Here is a 17,854-nt window from a genome sequence, read left to right as displayed (position 1 = left end):
AAGAGCTGCAGGGACAAGACTGGCTTTGGGGTCATGGGGGGTTGGAATGAGGTGGTCCTAGGTGGTCCTAAAGGCCCCTTCCAACCCAAACCATTCTATGAGATAAAGCACAGTAGCCACAAAAGTCCTCACCAGGACCTTCCCTCTCTCTGCCTCTGATCTGGCAGCATCTTGTGTTTAGCCCTAAGCTCTGGGAGCTCCCATTTCTCTTGACCATCCTCACCTCTAAACACAAGAAACTGAAGCTTTGAGACCTTCAGGTCTGACACATTTTCACTGTGGCTCCTCCACAGGGTCCTTCCAGCCCCCCTGCAAGGCTCCTTTGCCCTGTTCCCTCTACACAGCCAACAACACCCCCTTACCCTTGGCAATCCCAAACACAGCCAAGGGACTGCATGACACGATTGGGAGTGCCATGGTAATAGCACCACCACCATGTTTCCCACAAAATCTGCCATAAAATCTCCCTCATCCATCTACCTGGCAGCAGCATTCAATCCCCAACCCCTCAAAAGAGCTCTTACCAGCCTTGCTGCTACCTCCGGCTTCCAGCTGAGGAATTGGGGGCTGTCCTGCAGCTGCAGATGTTAAGAGCATCTGAAGCACTAATCCAGCTGCCAGCCTCTCTGAGTACAGATTAATGGGCCAGGCCTCACCCCTCCACAAGCAGCACAGCATCTGTCCAGCCATGCAGCCAGAGGGAGGATTGCTGGTGATTTCCTGGCTCCAGTGGTACTGCAGAGTGGAAAATGGGGAGCTGTGGTATGTGGGTATCCATAACATGCTATGAACTGGAAATGTTGATAATAGACTGCTATTATATTAATATAATATAAAATTATTAATATAATATTATATAATAGAATATAGCATAATATAATATAATATTAAAATATATATTGTATTATATACTATATAATATACTATACTATAATAAAATATATCAATATAATATATATTATATATATTATGTTATATTATATCATATTATATTATTTATAAAGTACATAATAAATGCTCTCTAAGGAGGAGGGCATGGTTGTGCACTCAGTCACATTCCAGATCCAGGGGACTGTGCACCTCAGGAGATCCTGCCATCCTATTCCTTTTTCAGATCTTCACAGGTAGGGGCTTTCTCCCCAGTACCATCCCTTCCTTCCAGTATCTCCAATAGCAGCCCAGAATCTGACAGTGTCCATAGTATCCAGTGGAACCTGTGCCTGTGCCCCAGAGCTGTGCCCAGATTTTGGTGAATGGAGCTGCCAATGACCTCCTCGCTGATTAGGGAAGATCAGGCTCCTCATGGTTTTGTCATTCTCCATTTCTGGGAACTCTGGTTTCCTTCTGTCCCTGCTACCAACGTTCTTTATGGTGGCCACATGGCCAGTTATCCCACACCTACCAACAATCTCTTTGTCCTGGGAACCCAGTCAATGCCTCAGAAATGTGAGTCTGTGCTGTCAAAGGTCCCTTGTAGTGGCCACTGCTCTGTGGGGCTCCATCTCTGGTTATAAATGGCCTGTCTCCTCCATATTAAATATCTGTGTGCTTTTCTGATAGACCTGCTGTGCCAAAGATTCTCTCCACAGTTTTGTAGTACCTCTGTTAAAGGCATTCCTTTCTCAGTGCTGGGTCTATTTTCCCATCATTTTCAGGAATTAAGAGGGATTTAAATCCTTGTATGCCTTGTGCTGATCAGGCTGTGCCTGGGGAAGCAGCAGGAGAGGGGTTCAACCCCCCAGCCCCAAGTATAAAGAAACTCCAGTATTTTCACCAAATCTACTGATGGAATTTTAACACTCATCCTTTGGAGCCTGGGTCCTGGTTCTGACCAGGACAGTGTTAGTTTTTGCAATAGCTTGGAAGGGGCATGACCAGGACCTGAAGGTTGCACTGTACCACCTCGTGGAATCGCTGGGAGCAGGGAAAGGGACTCTTCTGGGAGAAGGGGGAAAGGGATCCCTTTCAGTTGAGGAAGTGGGTATTGTCTATTATTGGGTGTTTTTTTTCTCCCAGTGAATAGTTTCTTACACCCTTTGTCTTTAGTATTGTTGCTGTTACTGTTCATTTTCTTATCTCATGGCTGTTTCCAGTAAATTGTTCTTATCTCAACCCACCATCTTCATCTTTCATGACTCCAATTGTCCTCTTCAGTCACCCACAGGTGGAGGGTGAGAGGGAAGCAAGGGGCAGCATGGGAGTACTAAATTGGAGAATTCCTTTCCTAAATGGCCACAGCCTCCCATGCCCAAGGTGCCAGGGGAACTCACACATTGCTGGTAATGGATCTTTGGAGGTGAAAGGATCCCAGATTGTGGTCTTGAGTCCCACCTGAGATGTCAAACTGTTAAAAAAGTTTCTTTGCCCTTGGCTCCCTGCATCACAGTCTCAGACATCCTATTCCTGGAAAAAAAAAAAAAAAGAAAAAAAAAAAAAAAGGAGTGCTACAGCAATGGGAGCAGCTTGAGCTGGGTGTCTCTGCAGAGGGACCCTGAAAAAAGAGATCCCTGGGCTTTTCTACCCTCACAGTTTGAGCACATGCTCTTCATACCTCCAGTGGTGATTTTTGGTCTGGGGTCTTCTAACACCTTACTGGACTCCTGCTGTCCCCACACACACAGCCCATTGACTTCTCTTATCTTGTGGAGTTGCAGCTTCCACTGGTGGCTGGAGCCTCCTTATCTCCTGCTCTGTGCTTCCTGAGCACTCGCTGAGCCAGCAGAGCTTGGGAGCCCAAACCCTTCCTGATTTAGGGAAAACATTGCCCAGCAACAGCTCAAACAGCAGTGTGTTATCAGCTTTATCCTCCTACTGCATTCAAGACACAGCTCTGTACCAGCTACAAGGAAAATTACTGGAAAAATGAACTCCATTCCACCCAAAAGCACATCTGGGTGAGAGTTCAGAGTTTGTGACTTGAGGCTTCTGCAAATCCAGCTACTCAGACCAAGAAAGGAAAGCTAAGCATCTGCTAAACCACACAATGTTATAGCTCTAAGTGACCTATTCTGATTTAAAACTTACTTATTAAGCCAAACACCGGATATTTCTAAACCCATCCTTGGGGGGCCTGAGGTTTAAATGGCCTCCATTAAATGGTTTTCCACTGGGTCCCAGCTTAGAGAAACCTCAGAAGGGGCATAAGAAGGTGTTGTGGTTTCCAGGGCAGCCTCTCCCTCCTGCTCCCAGGGCATCCCTGTGACCCAGGGAGCCACAGCCAGGAGGGAACATCAGGCAGGCACTGTAGCCAAAGGATTTTGTGTTTCATAACACCAAAGGGCTGCAAAGGTCAATCTGTGGAATAGCTCTGAGCAGGAGTCAGTGGGATGGGGAATGACCAAAACAAACAGCTGGCTGGGGGCTGTTCAGGCCTCTCCCCCCACTCAGCTGCAGATCAACACAAAGATCTGCCCAGGTCCAGAGCTGTCTGTCTGCATCTGTCTCCACTGCCAGCCAAGGCAAGCTGCATTCTAAGGTGTTTTACACAGCTTGTCCTGCAGCAGAGAGCCAGAATGCCCATCAGGCTCCTTCCAGCTGAATTATTTTTCCATCCCTGCCCAGAAACAACCTTTGGCACTAAGGTGACTGTTGTAGAGACTTTGGAAAACAGGAGTGTGGGAAATTCCCTCCCCACAGAGCGCCTTCCCTCCTGCAGCACCTGCTGGGCCCCCCACACCTCTCCTGCTTCCAGAAACTCCTCCTTCTCCTTGAGTTCCTCTCCCATCCTATTTCCCTGGCTGAATTTGGGGGTGCAGCCATCCCACATGGGCTTTCACAGGAAGGATTTGGGGGGGTGAGGTGTGCAGTGGGGGGGTCCCAGCCAGCAGAGCCCCCTCAGGGGCCTGGTCCCAGTCAGCTCTGTGGCCAAGGCTGAGCCACCAGTGAAGCTGATGGTGCCTCTCTGGAAACATTTCAGAAAGGGGAGGAGATGCCAGATGGGAGGAAGGAAAGAACACAGTGAGAAGTGAAAGAGGAGCAGCAAGGTGGAGCAGGAGGGGCTCAGTGGGGCTGTAGATTTTCCCTGCAGCCCAAGGAGGACTCAGAGCAGGGCAGATGTTCCCTGCAGCTGTGGATGGGACCATGCCATGGTAGACACTCACACAGCATCCCATGGGGAACCACTCAGGGGAAAATGGATATTCCTGATGAAAACACAGCCCAGAAGGGACCACACTGCAGGAAGTTTTCCTGAAGGGCTGCAGCCTGTGGGGTTCCCGTGCTGGAGCACAGGAAAGGTGAGGAGGAAGGAGGAAGAGGAAGAAACCACTCTGTGCTGACCTTGACCTGCTGCCCTCAATGTCCCTTGCACAACTTTTTTTGGAGGGGGCTGATTAGGGGATGGAGTAAAGAAGCAAAACTGAATCTGAGAAAGGACTGGGGAGTGAGGAGGAAACATGCTGGTTTGATGTTTCCCACCACTCAAATTTTAAGGCAATAAATTAAATTACTTTTCCCCAAATTGTGTCTGTTTAAACCTATGACAGTAATTGGTGAATGCCCCATCTTATCCCAGCCCGTGAGTTTTCTTGTCCCTTTTTTCCCCCAGTTTTAGGGGAAGTGAGCAGCTGGGTGGTAGTTCTGCTCACCCAAGGTTCTCTCATCACCACAACCATGGCAGGGGTTGAAATGAGATGATCTTTAAGGGCCTTTCTATCCCAAACTATCCTAGGATTCTATGATTCCACGATCACATAAGAAAAATCTCTCCCTTTTGGCTTTCCCCCAGTCCTGTTCTCCAGTATCTCTGCCTTGAAGAATTCCTGCCATTTTCCTGCCAAAAGAGGCACCTACAGCTCTTCATGAAGGCCCCAGCTGCTGCCCAGCCCCTAGCTCAGAGCAGGTCCCCACACAGGGAACATGGCAGGGTCTGGTTTTGCTGGCTAGAGGGGACTGAGGGGGGGACTGATATTTTGTGGTCAGATTTTTTTATTGGCAGGAAGAAAAAGCACCTCAAATGAAACAGACTGGGCAGATGAATCAGGTCCAGATGCTTGAGCAGTTAAAGAAGAAATTGGGAAATGAACAGGGAAGGCTCTCAGGGGTGCAGGCCCTGATGGATGCCAGGAGAGCAGTGACATGTCCCAGGGACAGGGCTGGCTGTGCTGTCCCCTCCTCCCTGGGCTGTCAATCTCTCTCAGTGACACCGGGGGTGCTGGGGGAAGGCAATTGCCAGCTCTAATTGCCCTTCTCTCCTCGCTGCCCTTTGAACCAGGAGGGGGGTGAGGGGGGCTCTCCCCCTCCCACGGCCCCACATTGCAGAGCCCAGCCAGGACTTTGTTGTCCCACTGGGTGTCCTTTGTGTCCTAGCAGGCACCATTGTCAGCCTTTGTGTCCCGGTACCAGCTGGTTCATTTTATTGATGGTTTTGTGTAGTTGAAGTGAGCTTTCAAAGTCAAAAGATGGAATGGAGTTGCAGAGGGGCTCCAGCTGCACGTTCCTGTGTCCAGGATTAGTGGCAATGGGGTGGCTCAGATGGCAGTGGAGGGGTGGCCAGCAGTGCCATGTGCTGTCATTGCCCAGCTCAGGGAGTCAGGAAGTGAGAGTCAGAAGCCTGAGAGAAAATATTCCATATTGGAGGCAGCCAGGACATGTTTTCAAAGGTTTCTTCAATGTAAGTAACACAGAGGCACAATGGTTTTACTCCTTTTTTCATATGTCATGACCCCAAGACCTAGAGATGTGGGTTTTTTTTTGAAAACAGATTGGTGATAAAATCAAACTAAACAAGGAACACTGCTCCCTGCTAAGGATTGGATATGCCTCATTTCCAGGGGGATTTGCCAAGGCCCTGGGAGTGCCAATGGCCTGGGCCAGCCTCACCTGGAGCCTCCCCTCTCCTCCCTGCCTGTTGGCCCGAAGGGCTGAGTTTAACTCCAAACCTGAGCCTTTGATCCTCACCTGGGATTTGCTGTAACTGTGCTGGCCCCCAGTGCAGCTGTGCCCATTCCTTGGCTGTGGGTTCCACTGATGCTGACCATGGTGTGTGAATTGATGCTGGATCTGCCTCACCATCCCCAGCCCCCCTGAGGAAGGAGGCTCTGGGTTTCCCCTCCCCATGGGGCTGGTGCTGCTCTGCTCCCCCTGCTCAGGTGCCATGGGGCTGGGGCAATCCCTGACTCTCTGGCCACAGCACCATCCCTGGGTCCCAGCTCATGGTCCCTCAGGAAGCATGGAGCCCTCTGGCTCCTTGACAGGAGTACAATTCATTACATACATTTCATTATATACATTTTCTTTTATACATTTCATTTATTTAATGCATTCACACAAAACATGTATTTTTTGTCTTTCTCAATTTGCCCACATGTTGAGATGAAAATTCTCCCTGCTCCTGGACCTGCACCCAGAGGGCAAACAGACCTGTCCTGGATGCCACAACCTCCCTAATTATCCACAAGTTGTCACACACTGGAGAAAGTTCAGTCTCTGTGCCACTGAAAAACTCCAGGCTGCCTCTGGGCACGGGGAGGGGACTGCTCTGAGGGCTGGAAGAGCTGGGGTGCTCATCTGGAGAGGGATCAGGGAGGCCTCAGAGCCCTTCCAGGCCCTAAAGTGTCTCCAAGAAGCTGGAGAAGGATTTGGGACAAAGGCCTGGAATGTCAGGACAAGGGGGGATATCTTCCCACTGCCAGAGGGCAGGGATAGATGGGATATTGGGAAGGAATTCCTGGCTGTGAGGCGCTGAGGCCCTGGCACAGGTGCCCAGAGCAGCTGTGGCTGCCCCTGGATCCCTGGCAGTGCCCAAGGCCAGGCTGGATGGGGCTGGGAGCAGCCTGGGACAGTGGAAGGTGTCCCTGCCATGGCAGGGGTGGCACTGCATGAGATTTGAGGTCCCTTCCAACCCAAACCATTCTGGAATTCTATGATTCTATGATCAATCTCTGCAGAAAATCCCCTGTGCTGGCTCCAGCAGGGGCTTCCCTCAGTCTGTGCAGCAGCAGCGAGGCCTCCCCAGCCCAGAGCGGGGCTCTCACAGCTGGGCCCAGCCTGGGCTCCCTCTCCTCTTTCATTGCTGCTCTGAAGCCTGCAGGGAGCTGGGTTTGCACTGAGCCATTTCAAAGCTCCTCATTAACTGCTTGCCAGCAGCCAGCTCTCCGATAATGGGGATCGCCTCTGGAAATTGCAGCCCCATAGCAACAAGGAGTTTAATGGCTATTATTCCTAAACGAAGGACACAGGTCTGGTAATCCACCTTGTGCCTCCAGCAAAGGCCCTTGGAAATGATGATTTCCCATTGCAGGTAAGGCAGGAAAACATACACAATCACAAAAGTGTTAAAATGACATGGCCTGGCCCAGCAGAGTAGTTTTTAATGTTTCAAAATACTGGAGTTTTAAAATATTTTAAAATATTTAAATATTTGATAATTTAAATATTAACTATATATATTAATATAAAATTATATTAAATATTTAATATTTAAATATGTTTAAATTTAATTTTTTTAAACAATTCTTTTTCATGGAGTCATGAGAAACATTTACAAGAAACCTTTATGTGTTTTAAAAATTGAAAGTTATTAATCTTCCTCACAAGAAAAAAAGGGAAAACCTGCATTCAAGGACAGGACTCACTTCACATGGTCTGCAGCAGAGATTTTTGGCACCCTGTGCTTGTGCTTGTACACTTCCAAGCTAAAGAAGTTTTCCTGTGTGCAGTAATACAGAACCCCTAAATCCCAGACTGGTTTGGGTTGGAAGGGACTTTAAGCTCATTTCATCCTCTACCCCCTGCCATAGCAGGGACACCTTCCACTGTCCCAGGTTGCTCCAAGCCCTGTCCAACCTGGCCTTGGGCACTCACAGGGATCCAGGGGCAGCCACAGCTTCTCTGGGCAACCTTTTCCCATTGCCACTGTCCCTTCTCTGCACACCCAAATCTGGCTCCATCCTTTCTCCATCCTTTCAGGCAGTGGAAGGTGTGGTGGGCTCTCCCCTCATGGGTACAGTTCTCCAGCTCCATCCATCCCAGTGATCTTCCCCTGGATCCATCAGGGAGCCTTGGTGCAGCTCCACTCAGCCCTGTTCCCATGATCTTTGTGCTACTGGCTCTCACCATTTCCTTCTCCATCAGTTTAAGAAAATACACAGCTTGCCACTACAAAGGCCTTTTTAAGCATTAAGGAAGGAGAAGCCAGCTGGGGGTTGGGCTCTGCTCTCAGGTAACAAGTGACAGGAATAGGGGAAATGGCCTCCAGTTGTGCCATGGGAGCTTTAGGTTGGATGGGAGGTAAAATTCCTCATAGAAAGGGTGCTCAGGCACTGGCACAGGCTGCCCAGGGCAGTGATGGAGTCACCATCCCTGCAAGGGTGCAAAATGTGGCATTGGGAGATGTGGTTTAAGAGCAGGCCTGACAATGCTGGTTGAGCATGGAGATCTTAGAGAGCTTTCCCAACCTTAATGATTGGGATTATTAATTATTTAATTAATTGAGTCCATGATTTCTACCCACCCAGCAGCTCAATCACCCCTGTCATGGCCAGCAGTGGGTTTCTTGGAGCTTTGTACATGATCAGGGTAAGACCCTGACTATCTCCAGCCAGGGTGAGTTAAGAGTGGAAGTGGTCCCAGATGTCCCTGTGACAGGTGGTGGCATCATCCTGCACGTGCCCACTGTCACCCACCCCATTAGTCCTTTTCCCTGCCTCCCCTGTGCTGCCTTCCCCCACCCTGTCTCCAGTGACACCAGAAGAGTTTGGAGCCATGGAGTGGCCTGGGGAAGGGGAATATCAGTTTGCTTGGGTGGAGAGAAAATGGTGAGAGAGGCTCCAGGGTGATAGGGAGATGGGAGCCTGAGGGAAGATGTGCATGGATAAGAGAAACCCTGGAGAGGGCTGAGGGCAACCAGCAGAGAAGGTACTGGTGGATTCATGCCTGGCCATGACTGGCTTAGGGCCATGAAGGTTTTAGGAATGTTTCCCCCTACAGCTGCCTTTTGGAGCCCTTGGGATCACATCCACTGCTTTTTTCTGTGGGGCTGCAAGAACTTTCTGAATGTTTTCAATGAAAGCAGCACTTCTCCCATTGTTACCAAGGGACTCCAAGTGCTGGAAAAGACTGAATATTATAACAGATGTGATAACCTTATAATATAATTGTACATGCTCTATAGGGTGGATGGGAGGCTTGGGCTCTGTGTCTCCCTGAAGTCACCCAGCCCAGCCAGGCTATCCCCGCTGGTGACCAGCATGACCCCAGGGAGGGGGCTCAGCACAGCTGTGCTTCTTCTCAGCAGAGCTCCATCCCCTGGCACATCCCAGGGTGCTGGAGCTGCTCTCTGGGATCCTCCCAGCCTGACCTCCAAACCAGAGAGGGACCTGACCAATACTGCAGAGATTTGGTTGTGTAACCAAGAAAGAAGAGTTAATTTGAGTCTTAAAAGCCCAGTTTGGAAAGCTGCAGCTCCAGTGGCAATGAGTACAGGGAAGGTTCCTCTCCCTCAGCCGCCAGGGGCTGGGGGGATTTGGGCAGTGTCAGAGGAGGGAGCCCTGGATGCACAGGATGGGCTCTGTGACCCCTGGGCCAGGTTCAGCTGTGTTTGTGCAGCCCCTTCCCTGCCCAGGTACCTCTGGCCCCCCAGCACAGAGCCTGCCTGGGGCCATGCCAGCAGCACCACCCTGCCCACACTGAGAGGGTGCTGTGGGTGCCCTGTGCCCCCACAGAGGTGGCCCCAGGACGTGTCACCACAGCGTGACCTGGCTGCCAAGGGCTGAGGCAGCAGCGACCTGCTCTGCCCTGCTCCGGGTACTTTAAATAGGTCAGCAGCAGGTGACTGGATGAAATTACCCTTCATTTTATTGTGAGGGAGCTGCAGTCGAGGCCCTTCCTGTGGCTAACAGCAGGGATTGCCAGTGACAATGTAATGATTTTAATCCAGCAGTTTTCATTAACTCCTCACGCGCTGTGGGCCTCGCCACGAGGCAGCACCAGCTGGGTTGGGAGGATGGTGCCACTGCTCTAAACGTGCACAGGGACACATCCCAGACACCACTGTGGGCCACAGGGGTACAAACCCAGCTCTGGGGCTTGGTGCTAAGCCCAAAGCCTCTCCCTGTGCTCCCCTGGGTCAGTGAAGAGCCCAGCAGCTGTGGGGGGAGCTCTGTGACAGCAATGTGCCAGTTAAGCCCAGGGATCTAAATCTCTCAATTTCTGGAGGTAAACACAGCTCTTCATGTGTCACTGTGTGCAGTTGAACTTTTATTTGTCAGACGGTAAAGACATGACTTGTGCATCAGGGTATGGACATGGGACACAACAGGACAGCAGGGGAGACAGGGGATTGAGTGGTGGAGAAAATGATGGCAGATCATGGGTGAACATGAGGGCAGGGCTGTCCCACTGGCCAAAAAAGCAGGCTGAGGGCTCAGAATGAGCCCAGAGCTGGAGCTGGCTTGTGGTGCCAGGTGCTCAGTGAGTTGCATGGGGCAGAAGGACAGTGAATCCTCTTGGTGTGACTGAAAGAGGCCAACTTGTCTTTATCCCCTGAGTTCTGATGGTCAGTCCAGCTGCACTTTCCCCCAGTCTCCAGCAGGCCCTTTGGAGAAGCAGGGCTGGCACAGGAAGCTGCTTTTTCAAATCTTCTGTTGAGAACAAACAAGGTCCCCAATGACTGTGCAGGGACAGTGCAGGCCAGCCCAGTTTGTACTGGAAGCAGGGCCAGAGGAGTGATGGTGTTTGGGGTGGTCCCAGGGCCAGAGGAGTGATGGTGTTTGGGGTTTGGGGCGGTCCCAGAGCCAGAGGAGTGATGGTGTTTGGGGCGGTCCCAGGGCCAGAGGAGTGATGGTGTTTGGGGCGGTCCCAGGGCCAGAGGAGTGATGGTGTTTGGGGCGGTCCCAGGGCCAGAGGAGTGATGGTGTTTGGGGTGGTCCCAGGGCCAGAGGAGTGATGGTGTTTGGGGTTTGGGGCGGTCCCAGAGCCAGAGGAGTGAGTGATGGTGTTTGGGCTGGTCCCAGGGCCAGAGGAGTGATGGTGTTTGGAGTGGTCCCAGAGCCAGAGGAGTGATGGTGTTTGGGGTGGTCCCAGGGCCAGAGGAGTGATGGTGTTTGGGGTTTGGGGTGGTCCCAGAGCCAGAGGAGTGATGGTGTTTGGGGTGGTCCCAGGGCCAGAGGAGTGATGGTGTTTGGGGTTTGGGGCGGTCCCAGAGCCAGAGGAGTGATGGTGTTTGGGGCGGTCCCAGGGCCAGAGGAGTGAGTGATGGTGTTTGGGCTGGTCCCAGGGCCAGAACAGACCAGCAGTGCAGCTGGGGGGATCCACTGTCTCTGGAGCTGGCACACTCCAGATCCCAACAGTTAACCCACAAAGCAGAGAGGAAAGAAGATGAAACAAGGGCAGTTCAGGCAGTGGAGCAGCTCCTGCCACCGACAAGGGGAGGCATCCTCTCGTCTTGTTTGTCTTCCCACCTTCCCCACTCTTCCTTGACCCCAGTCCTAGTTCCCCCAGTATCTCCTGTGCTTGTCCACCTTTCTGCAAAGGGTTTCAGCTCCCAGACCCACTCTAGGAAATCCCAGCACCTCTGAGGTGTGTGCTGAGCACCTCTGGAGCAGTGGAAGGTAAGACAAGACCTCCCCCTTGTGCTGATCTGTCACAGCAGATTTACAGCTGCAGCTCTGGACAAATGCTGCAGGTGTGAGATTAATAAAGGAATGGTCTTTTAAGTCCAGAGAAGAAAATTCCTTTTATTTCAAAGGTGGGATGAACTTCCTCATGTTCTGGAACAGCTTGGGGGAGACACTGCACCCCCATGAGCTGTGCCTGGGCTTTTTCATTTTTTTTTCCTAGGATGTCCTTCAGAGTAGAAGTATGTCCTGAGGTCAGGAAGTGATTTGGTCTAACCTACAACTCAGACAAGTGTCAGCTCTGAGGTCACACCAGGCTACCTAAGGCTCTTTCCTGTAAGGTCTTGGAAACCCACAAAGTCTTCTGGTCTTCTGCCAGCATGGGAGAAGAGATTCCTGGGATTGTCCTGTAGGGCAGGAGTTGGACTCAATGATCCTGGTGGATCTCTTCCAACTCAGGACATTCTGTGACTCAATGACCTGGTGCTGTATCACTTTGGCTCTTTGGAAGGTTCCTTAAGGAAGATGAATTCCTGAATGAGAGAGACAATGACTGCTGTGTCCCATTGGTCTGCCCTTCAGGGACATGACTGAAAATCTTATTGTCCTGTCCAGGTGATGGCCTGCATGCAAGCAGAGGCATTCCTGCCTCCCAGGCCAGGAAGAGGGGGAACACCACTTTTCCATGTCCATCCTGCTGGACATGGGTGAAACTGAGGCAGGGAGGAGAGGAGGGCTCCCTGATCCCCTGTGGCACAGATGGGACACAGTGACAGGGACAGGCCTTCACACAGGCTTCCCATGGGCCAGGGCCAGGGCAGGAGCAGGCTGGGTGCCCAGAGATCCCTGTGCTGCTGACGGGGGGGCACAAACACATCAAAAATGGGGAAAACCTCAGAGCAGCAGTTCCGCTGCAAGCTGGTCAAGCAGTATGACTGAGACCCTGGGATGCTTCCCACAGCTCCCAGAATATAGCCAGGAACAGCCAGCACTTAGGAGCCAGCCTTGGCTCTGTTTGAGCTGTTCCCTAAGCTTCAGAGTAACTTTTACTATTCATAAGTTTCTGAGGTGAGGCTGGAGAGAGCGTGGAGCAACCTGCCCTGGTGGAAGGGGGGTGGAACAAGAGGAGCTTTACCATTCCTTCCAACCCAAACCATTCTGGAATTCTATGACTAATGAAATGATCTTGATTTATGATAAATATGGCCCTTTCCACTTATTTTAAAAAATAATTTCTCTTGCATTTGCTCTCATCTATGGTAAATATGGTCATACTGATTTCTTTTTTTTATCATTTCTCTTGAGTTTGCTCTGCTTGTGGCATATGGGAAGGAAACAAGCCATGAACTCAGGTGGCTGAAGTGCTGAGATGTGAAGATCAACTCCTGAGGTCCTAGAGCAGTGCTGGGCTCCTCTGCAGCCTGTCACAGGGTGCCACTGACCACACTGGGCTGTTCTGGAACTCACAGCCTCAAGAGGGTTATCCTTTATCTTCTAAGGCAGTAAAGGTGTTGATACCATGTCCAAACCCTCAGAAACAGCATATGGAGTTTGTGAGCCTCCGACTGATTCCTTGTGCTTCACCTGTGTAACAGGGGAAGTGTAACTCCAGCCTGTCCACGCCAAGCTGTTTATTGTTTGCACATGTTAAAAATATCAGAAATGCAGGAAGTGCAGAGTAAAGAGGAGCCCAGTCACAGGCTAATCCTCAGCCATGGAGGACAGACCTTCCCAACTGTCTGCAGCACTTTGAGCTGGGGCTTCCACAGAGTCTGGCTGGGGGTCATTGAATCACAGCCTGGGTTGGAAGGTAACTTCAAATATCATCAAATCCTAAAATCAGAGTTGTTTGGGCTGGGAGGGATCCTAAAGGGATCCACACCTGCCCAGGGCAAGGACAATTTCCACTAGACCAGGCTGTGCCAAGCCCCATCCAACCTGGCCTTGGACACTTCCAGGCTTTGGAAATAATATCCCAGAAACTGCCAGATGAAAGAAGCTGAACAGCAGGTTTAAATGGAAGCTGTGCAGTTCTGAACAAAACCAGTACAGGGGAAGGAGAAGTGAAGGAATAGGACCCTTTAATTTAAAAATTGCTGATACATTTGTGACCCTCCATCATCCAAAAATAGCTGTACCTGGATCATAAATCTGGATGACCTGATGCAGTGGTTGGCATCCCTGCCCATGCAGGGGGGTTGGAAGCAGGGCCCTTTCCAGCCAGTCTGTGAGCAGTCTGTGATTCCATGACACACAATGCAGGGGGGCTGGATCTGGACTCCCCTTCCAGGCATTTCCAGGCTGTATCAATATCTCAGGATGGGGCAGGAGTAGGGAGGATTTGGCTCTTGATTTGGGAGCTCAGAGGCATTTCCAAAGATGGAGCAGACTTAAAAATAATTTGGTCCAAGCCACATGTGAGCCACCAAGAGAGCCTAGCTGACACCTTGCCTTGGCATCCATGGGCAGCCTCAAGTGCCAGGGGACACAGGACTGGGGTTCATGCCTGTGCTATCCAAAGAACAAAGTCTCCTTAACAACATTGGGCTGGGATTGGGATTTTTGGGCCCACTGGGATTTTTGAGGGTGATTGTCCATTGGTTTGTGGCAGAGGAACAGTGTTGGGCTAAAGCTTTGAGGTGTGGGGAATTCACCTTCAAATCACACATTCCATAAGCTCGAGTACAGCTTGCCTGGGGAATTATTCCTATTCACAAATTTATGGGGTAATTTGTTGGAGGGACTTGAGGATGTCTCTGCTCCAACCTCCCGCTCAAAGCAGGGTCAGGTATCAGGTCAGAAAGGACTTCTCAGGGCTTTTTCCAGTTCTGCCTCAAAAACCTCCAAGGACAGAGACTCCACAGTCTCTCTGAACAAACTCTTCTGACATTTGATTCTACACATAAACCCAGCTGCACGTTATTCCTTTATTTGTGGAGCTCCTAAATGCATGACAGCATATTTATTTAAAATATAGTCCTAAAAATATAAAATACATATATAAAATATATGTTTATGTGGCTATATAAAAATATAGCCCTAAAAATGTTCTTATTATTTTATAGAACCACAGAATTATTAAGGTTTATAAAGACCTCCAAGACTGTCAAGTCCAACATTGGACTGCAACTATAAATCTTGGTTTCTGCCCTGTACTACTTCCAGTCCCTTTTCCTGTCCTAATAGACAAAATTCTGAAGGTGAGCAGCACCACAGGTAAGCGTGGGACGGTAGAAAGGATTGGGAAGATGCTCAGATGGTGTTCAAAGCTGGTGTTGGTACTGACAGACGCTGCCCAAAACATGTGTCTAAGTGGATTTGATGTATTGGTAAATGATGAGTAACTTAATACATTTTAATACTTTATTTTCCCAGAACAATTCATACAAAGCTGTTTCAACAAAGCAGAAGGAAGAAAAAAAATCCCCTACAAAATACCCCAAAAGCTGACAATAAATTGCTATTTTCCTTTGGAAGAAAGAGAAATAATTTAGTCCTGCTGCTTGGATGTCAGTAAGAACCAGTGGTCTCAGGAGATAAGGATGAAGCCCATAATGAAGAACACTCATAAATGTTTCATTCTGACAGAATATATTTTAAAAAGTGATCTGGGAAGAAAAGCAAAGAATAAACAACTATGAGCATTTCTTTGTGTGGGTGTGAGGAATGATGCTGGCAAACAGGAAGTGAATCCTTAAATGCAGAGAAGTCTAAAGCACAAGGAAACGTGAGTGTGAGAATAAAAACACAGACACTTCTGAACAGGGCTTGGAGAGGCCAAAATACAGAAGATTTCTGTTCACTCAGAGGTAAAATTAATGGAGGAAGAAGGACGATGACCAGCAAATTGAACTGCAGGTGTCAGTCCCTGCCTTGTTCCTGTGCTCCAGCTCCCTGTGGCCCTGGACAGAGGGAGGAGGTGCTGATAGTGCAGGAGGGAGAAAAGGGCAGCAGGAAAACAGCCCCAGTGCAGCCAGCCCCGTCCCAGGGCTCTGGGTCCTGCTGGGGGGGACCACAACACTTCCACAGCCCTCATCCTCCTCAATCCCTCCTCAGTCCCTCCTCAGTCCCTCCTCAGTCCCTCCGGCTCCAGCACAGAGACGCTGGGAATGTGCCAAGAGACTGATGGTATGTGCTGATTTGCAGATGAATTTGCATGAATTTGCATACATCTCCCTCTCAGTTTGCATTCATTCCCTGAGATGCCTTTAAGAACAAGCAAAACATTGTCTGCTCTGAATGAGTCAAATTTTCTACTTTAGTTTTCTTTTTTGCAGATACACAAATGTGAAAAAATTCAGCTACTGGTTAATTCATTTTCTTCCATTTCTATTGCTTTTCCCACCTCCCTTCCACCCTCAGCTACTATAGTGATCTATTCTTCTTTTTTTACATTATATGAAAATTGTTATCATAAATTATTCCCTCAGTTGTGCACAAAGCAGCCAATATCCCAAACTGTAGCTTTAACTGTCCCATTTGCACAACACTGATGGTTCACAGACTGATCTTAATATGCTCCACTTTTCATTTCCTTTCCTGGAGGAGCAGGTCTCAATACTGGCATCTGCTTGGTGAGAAGTTTCAGGTAAACAGAATTCCACACAATTTAATGTTGAGGGACAATTATCCTGGTAGCTCTTTGCTGTGCAGATGAGGGAGTTGGATGGAAGGCCATGGTCTGGAATGCTCATTCTGCAGGGAGCACTGGGACTCTGGGGAACAGCAGATATTTTGGGAAACGTTTGAGAGGTTCCCCTTAGCCCAGATCTGAAGTTTATTGAGGTTCTTCTGGGCTAGAGCTCTGCCATTCTTGTGCCTGTATCTTTTAATTAGCAATTTACTCTTCTGTTTTTAAAACTCTAGGAGGGCAAACTGTAAATCTGATCTCTAGGCAAGAAAAAAAGCCCTACTCACCCCTCAAAAGCTGTTCCTCCTGCTTCTCTGGAATCAGACTGTTTTGGATGTGGCCTTCTTTTTCTCATTTCACTCTGGGACCTGATGGAGTGAGAGCTAATGTTTTGTTGGCATTTTTCCCTCATATCCCACCTTGTTGTCTCCTTGGTGTCATTCTCTAAGTGCCCTCCAACAGTTTGTGGTCTGTGATCTCCAAGACCTCAGCATCAGCTTTGTGTGACAGCACAAACCAACTCCTTCCACCTGTGCAGGGCCACGAGTCAGAGCCTGGCAGCTCAGCCACCCCCTGGCAGCTCAGCCACCCCCTGGCAGCTCAGCCATCCCCTGGCAGCTCAGCTGGCCCCTGCCACATCTCCTGTGTGATTCTGTCACACCCTCTTGTTCTGGGTGGAGAAGGGGGCTTGGGAGATGGACAAGAACCGGGGATCCCAGCACTTAGGAGAGGAACTGGAACTCCTCCCTTCTGGTCCCAGTCCTCGTGAAGCCCAGTTTGTGGTTTCCCTGATTTGCCATGAGAGTGCACTGTTGACACATGTTCCATCTGTCCTCCTGGTCCTTCCCAGCAGGCTGATCCATTCCTTCCCAGGCTGCGCTGCTGACCAGGGTTACCCTGCCCTGGCCCGGGGCAGTTTGAGAGGCTCTCCTTGGCTCAGATCTGAAGTTTGTTGAGGATCTTCTGGGCTAGAGCTCTGCCATTCCTGTGCCAGCTGCTTCATCCCTGGTGCTGCCTACAAACATAATGAGGCTGCACCTGAATTGTCGCCCAGAGAGCCCATGGAGTTACTGAACTTGCCCAGGACACTGCTAGCCCTGGGGTGTTCAGATTGTCCCCATTCTGACTGTGCCCACTGCCCTTCCTTAGTGCTTGTCCATGGCACAGTCTGTAACCCAAGATTTTTAACTCAGTGTCCAGGCTGTGTCAGGGGAGTTTAGGCTGGATATCAGGGAAAGGTTCTTCCCCAGAGGGTGCTGGCACTGCCCAGGCTCCCCAGGGAATGGGCACAGCCCCAGGGCTGCCAGAGCTCCAGGAGCATTGGGACAGAGCTCCCAGGGATGCACAGGGTGGGATTGCTGGGGTGTCTGTGCAGGGACAGGGGTTGGACTGGATGGTCCTTGTGGGTCCTTTCCAGCTCAGGATATTCCATTATTATATATTCCATAATTCCATGTCTTTTCTGACATTAGTCTTCTGTTCTACCACCTTCAGGTTACTCCAATTCCTTCATTCCACTGCTTCCCTTCCACTTAACTGAGTCCCCACCTGCTGGATGCCCTTCCTGGCTGGAGTCTGACTCTTGCCCTCCTGGGGGCACTGGAACATGGCCTGTGGCTCTGGGCTCCCTGCCCTTGGGATTGCTTCTCCTGGCAGGAGATGGGTTTGC

Source organism: Agelaius phoeniceus, chromosome 24 (assembly GCF_051311805.1).
Source record: "Agelaius phoeniceus isolate bAgePho1 chromosome 24, bAgePho1.hap1, whole genome shotgun sequence".
In the NCBI taxonomy this organism is placed as follows: Eukaryota; Metazoa; Chordata; class Aves; order Passeriformes; family Icteridae; genus Agelaius; species Agelaius phoeniceus.
The sequence above is the reverse complement of the archived record's forward strand: the minus strand, read 5'-3'. Positions refer to the sequence as shown.